Source organism: Salvelinus sp. IW2-2015, linkage group LG13, assembly GCF_002910315.2.
Source record: "Salvelinus sp. IW2-2015 linkage group LG13, ASM291031v2, whole genome shotgun sequence".
Taxonomy (NCBI): domain Eukaryota; kingdom Metazoa; phylum Chordata; class Actinopteri; order Salmoniformes; family Salmonidae; genus Salvelinus; species Salvelinus sp. IW2-2015.
This window is the reverse complement of record NC_036853.1, coordinates 7,620,514-7,626,287: the sequence shown is the minus strand read 5'-3', so window position 1 is coordinate 7,626,287 and position 5,774 is coordinate 7,620,514. Positions and strand designations below refer to the sequence as shown.

Below are 5,774 nucleotides of genomic sequence, written 5' to 3'. Positions count from 1 at the left end.
GGAGAGGGATGGGGGGGGGGTAGGAAGAGAGAGATATAGAGAGAGAGAGAGCATGGGATGGCACATAGCCTATAGCTGTCCATGGCAGCTCCGCACGTGGCGCGTAATAGACAAAGCTGTAACATTGATTCACGAGCTAAGAGGTAAGCACTTTTTTTGTAGGCTACACTGTTACACTTTGATAATATGTTCATGTGGGACTTGCGTCAGCGAGAACTTATTGTATATTCCGCTGATGTACGTCATCCGAATGACATCGAATGAGTTATTTGAACGTTTAGCCTACCTTCGTAGTTTCGTAGGTAGGTCACAGATCATTTTGGTGACCCTCTTTCCCTTGTCATAGCGTGTGACATTAGGTCTTCAAGAGCAATTATTTCGCTAGGCTGTATGCGTGTCCTGAAGGCACTTGTATGGGTGTTGTTATGACGACAAAATAAACAACGACGTTGCAATTGGTCACTATAGGCTATAGGTCTACTCGTTTTTATGGACTCGCATGAGATAAGTAAGCATACCTTTTGCGTCTATTAACGTCTCAGCACCATGGACAGCGTCACCTTGCGGCTAATCTAACCACGGTCGGGCAATATGCTACTGTGCCCCTCGTAACTTTTCAGCACCCTGGACAGCGCCACTGTGCTGCCAATCTCGCCACGTTTTTTAAAATCGGTTTGCTCTCTTCTGAACTTTACAGCACCATTGAGTTCAGATAACTTCAGGAAGATGGCAGATATCAAACCTGATATGAAATATCTGGGAGGGCGTTTTCAACATTTGAAGTAAAATATACTTCTCAACACAAAAACAGTGACATTATATAGGCTAGGCAAAGGAATAAAACAGTTTATGCTATGGCAACAAGTTTGGCTTTACACCTGGGCTGGCGCATTGATCTAATATTTTTTAGAGTCATTTCCGATGCACTATACATTATTCAAAGAGTACAGTATCTTAAGGGAGGCGCTAGCCTGTATCTATATTTAGCCTCCAGGTTCTTTTTAGCCTACCATATAACTTTTGTATATTTTGTGTGGGGAGTGTAGGTGGACTGAATTCTTACAACTGTATCAGGTTAAGTGTTGGATAACCAACACGCAAGAGACGTCACACTGTGTGTTTGGAGCAGAATCGCGTTAGTTGGAAACGTAAGCCGTTTTCAGGGCACGCCTTATGTAGCTATGTTCGTTTCGGGGCCAATTTTAGCATTTTAGCTATGCCTAAACCTAATTCTCCTAACCTGCCACGTGAATTCTCATAACCTAACCTAACCTGCTAAGAAAAGTCCCTTCTGCTGAGAATAGCGTGGGCTCTGAATAACGTGTTTGAAGAGAAGTTCCCCAAGTGGCATCTGGCGAGTGGCCGGGCCGGGCCGGGCAGCGATCCGAGTCAGGGAGACACTAGCTCTTTAAAACAAATGCTCCAGCTGACATTTTCATTAATCCGAGAGAAAGCTCCATTGAAAGCAGTGGAAGACGATGCTCCAGGGGGGATTGGAGGGAGAGAACTCGGGCTGAGTGTGGCGACACCGTGCGGCGATCTCGGTGCTCTTCACTGATAGTCCCGCTCATTGATATTTGTTGCTGGTTCACTGATTGAAAGATTGCAGCTGCAGCAAAGGCGGATGAGAGAGAGAGAGAGAGAGAGAGAGTAGAGAGAGAGAGTAGAGAGAGAGAGTAGGGAGTGAGAGAAGGGTGTGTGAGGGGGGGGGGAGGGGTGGAAGAGATGAGGGAAGAAGGCAAGGGGTAACCTCAAACAACAATACACATGGTGCTAGAGTACTGCTGTAGTATGTAGCCTAGCGGTTAAGAGCGTTGGACCAGTAACCTAAGGTTGGTTAGAATCCCAGAATTGACTCGATGAAAAATCTGTCCGTGCCCTTGAGCAAGGACCTCAACCCTAACTGGTCCTGTAACTCTGGATAAGAGCGTAGCTAAATGACTCAAATGTAAAAAAAAATATATATATATATATATATATATATAAATAAAAATAAACGTTGTATCCAAGGCTTTTCAACAGTTTATAGGGAGCAAATGGGAGCAAAAAGGGAGGTGCCCCAACGTTTATGATCTTACGGTTTCTGTCAATATCTAGTTATGAATGGAACTTCTATAGCTTTCCAAAAGCCCCAGCTCACTTCCACCCCGCCCTTAGTGTCAGGAGCTGCCCCAACTTGCTCTCCGCAGCAGAGTGAAACCTGCAGCAGCCAGCGGAAATACAGTGTACTATTCATCATAATACAAGCCAATACGCATTATAAATAGCATCAACCACTGCGACGGACGCAACCTTTTTTTCCCTCTGAGATGACTTTTTGCACACACACACCGGTATCTCGTGACTTTTCACGCTGGTGCATGCTGGCAAGAGGTCAGGGTGAACCCGAGAAAGGAGAGTAGGGGGATGAATATTGGAGAGGGGGTTAAGGATACGAAAGAGACTTTTTAGAGCTAGGGTGTGTGCACAGGTTGTATCTGGCGTGTTGGTGCGCTGGTGCTTGCTCTGACAGTTCTGCTCTCACTGTGAGTCCGGTGGTGAGCGAGTCTAGCGCGTGGGCACGGGCAGCGAGCGTACAGAGATTGCATTGTTATTGTCACCAGCTCAGATAGAATGTTTGCCTAGCAAATACACGGATGGGAACCAAGCCTCAAGACTACAGTTCATACCRATCCAGTGGACGAGAAAAGCGCTTGAGACACAGGGGCGGGGGAGATGGAGAAAATTGTTAATTCGTACTATAGCGCTTTATGAGACGCATAGGCTATATGGCCGTTTCTAGCCTCTCCAAACTTAATATTCCCCAACCATTTTATTTCCAAAGCAAATTAAAAGATGGACAGACAGCAAATGTCGAAGCGGCGTCTTTAATCAGGCGCTATAGGCTGTAAAGTGGGGAGAATCTAAACGTGACGTCAATGCCTAGTAACTGACGCAGCCCCTCCACAAAAAAATAGGGCTTTTTTCTTTTTTCGTCAGCAAGCTTATTTTTTTCCCGATAAAAAGCCTAAACCACAGGGATAACGTGGGGTTATCCATGTTATGTGAAGGGACCTGATATATTTCTTATGTATAGGCCTATTTTCTGAATTGCAAATCAACCAACTGCTGTGTAGTGAATTCTTCAGCGAAAGTTGCATGGAGACAGGCGCGAGAAGGCGCGAGAAGGCGCCAGAAGAGCTGAGCGAGAGCACGCGAAATCAAATATACATAATAACAATAATATACGACAAGTACGAGTGAGAGAGATACGGAGAGGCAGCTCTTGTGCAGAGTTGGTAGATGAAAATGTATGTAGYCTTCATTACATGCGCTCCACGTAACGTTCCTGAGCGATGCCTTTGTGAGTGTTTTTTTTTTCGCCTTACTGCGACCTAAAAATAGCACCATGGTTTGATCGCGCGCCAGAAATAGACAGAGGGTCTCACTTGTATAAAAAGGAAGCCGATCCTGAGAAAACTTGGACGTGCCATATTAAGGCTATTTATGAAGCATGGACTGAATATTTGTTTATACCCAATGTGTTATCCCATGTGTCAGTAGAGCATGTTTATGAATGCATTGTAAATGTTTTTTTTCTTTCTTCTCATTCCCTCGGTTCTGCAAGTGGTCCCTGGCCCCTGCTATATGGTAAGTGAGACTTTGAATGTGCGATGTTTTTAATTCAATGTACTTTCTCAGTTTGTCATTTTTGCTCTGTTGCTTGTCTGTTGAGTCTTGTCGTGCTTCCCATCACATTTAGCTCACAACGTAGTAACCGAAAAAGACTATAATTCTTGGTCTTGTTTTTATCGTTTTTGACAACATTCAAATGAAACCATGCAGCCTTTCTCTGCAGGAAAGGGAATCACCCCACTGGTAAAACAGCAAGTTCAAACTCCTTTGTCTGTTGTTGGCGCTGTTGCGTCTCTTTTCACATATCTTTCCTCCCGCCAAAAAAACATAAGCTTGCGAGGGAAAATCCTTCTCTGATGAGCCTAATCTGCGCTAATTTCCCCCTTTTTTTAAGAGGATGCATAAAGACAGGAATGGAGGAGGAGGAGGAGAAGGCGGAGGAGAGGAAGAAAGGAGACGAGCAACGATGAAAATTGGGAGCTGCAGCCTGAAACGTTGCACCGACTTGGGGAAACCCAGAGCTGGCCAACAGTAATGGTGCTGAAAATAACATCGAATGGCACCAGGGGGGTTCCGTACATCACCGAACCTTAGGCGCGCGTGTTCGGAAAGGAAACCAATGCGATTTCAATGAATGAAAACGTTTGCTCTTTCGCGGAGCCTGATCGGAGGCTGAGTCCTTTCCCCCAGGATCAAAAGCCTACATGAAACTCCCGATTGTCGTTAGCTTTGAATGAGTTCGCCAGTAGCAGGTAGACTGTAGCAGCAGAGCGTAACATAGGCTATATACAGGGTTGGGTAGGTTACTTTCTAAGTGTAATCYGTTACAGTTACTAGTCACCTAGCCAACATTGTAATCAGTAATGTAACTTTGGGATTCCCCAAACTCGGGAACGTAATCGGATTACTTTTACGTTACTCTTCTATTACTTTCCCCTTAACAGGCATTAGAAGAAGACAACAAGGATCCATCAAACGCATTTGGTGTGTGTTCTCTGACTTGTGGTCAGACTAGCTCAGGTGGAACAAATTTAAACTTGCGTCTTTTTTGAATGCTGAATTGAATGTCTTTGAGAAAAACAGAAATGTGTCATGTATTTTTTTGCAAACATCCTTTCTGAATTTAAAAATAATCCATGTTTTTCAAAGTATCTGTAATCTGATTGCAATATTTTTTTRCTGGTAACGTAACTGATTACAGTTACAGTTTTTTGTTGTTGTTGTAATCAGCTTACATGTAGCCTAACTATTGCTACATATCATAGAGAGTAACATAGGGGAGTCTTCTTCCCGCCAGCGTCGTTTGAACAGTTTAAACAGATAATGTGTAGGGCACAGACAGGGAGGCTATAGGCGGGTAGACTTGGATTACCCTTCTGCACACGTCATGCATTGCCATCTTCAGTGTATCAAGCTACCTCTAACCTATACCGTATGATATGACCGTAAACCCATCTTCTGAAGCATCCCCAAAACATTTGTTTCTTCATTCTTAAACAATGTGATCGTTTTCATCCGTCTTGATGATACTACTGGTGAAACCGCGCGTCACCATCCACGTTTCATTGAAAAATAGTCTACCGTTTGCAGCTTTTGGGCTATGCTGCTTTTCAATCCGATATGCATGACTTTATGACAAAGTGAAGACGGACCTCGTTTTTTATTTGAATTAGGGAGCGATTCTAGAGGTCGTGATTTGAGGGCCATAGACCGTACCGCCAAATTCCTGTTTTGGTTAGACTTCTCTCCACAGTAATTTAGCGTTATACTGTAGATGTGGTAAAGAGGGGGGTCGATATGGATGGTTTGACAACAAGATATCGGGCTKCCAAATGGGCAAGGAATCACCCATACAACTATGAAAGTGTCGAAGCAATCACAGCCAATTTAGCAACGATGTAGGGCCCATAGATTAAAGTAGCCTAAGCAATGTGTCGCATGTCAAAATATTGAATCGAGTTCAACCAACGCTCGTATCTGCCTGCAGTTTCGTTCACGTCACACAATAATSATGCTCACTCACTCATAGCTACAGTTCTCGCACGACTTTTGTCAATTAGCCTATATATAGCATTATTTTCGCCGCGGGAGAAGAGTTTGCAGTACACGACATCTACAGTGTCATATCATGGAAAAAGACATCGTCAATGACTGTCTCG

At 44.1% G+C, this 5,774-nt stretch overlaps 1 long non-coding RNA gene across 1 annotated transcript in view; it reads left to right on the top strand.

The window, feature by feature from the left end:
- The window catches only part of LOC111972053 (uncharacterized), a 55,947-nt gene continuing 50,173 nt past the window's right edge, over positions 1-5,774 (top strand). Inside the window, exons 1-2 of the long non-coding RNA XR_002878359.2 lie at positions 1-143; positions 3,608-3,630. This is a non-coding gene — a long non-coding RNA (uncharacterized lncRNA). The remainder of the gene's footprint in view (positions 144-3,607; positions 3,631-5,774) is intronic.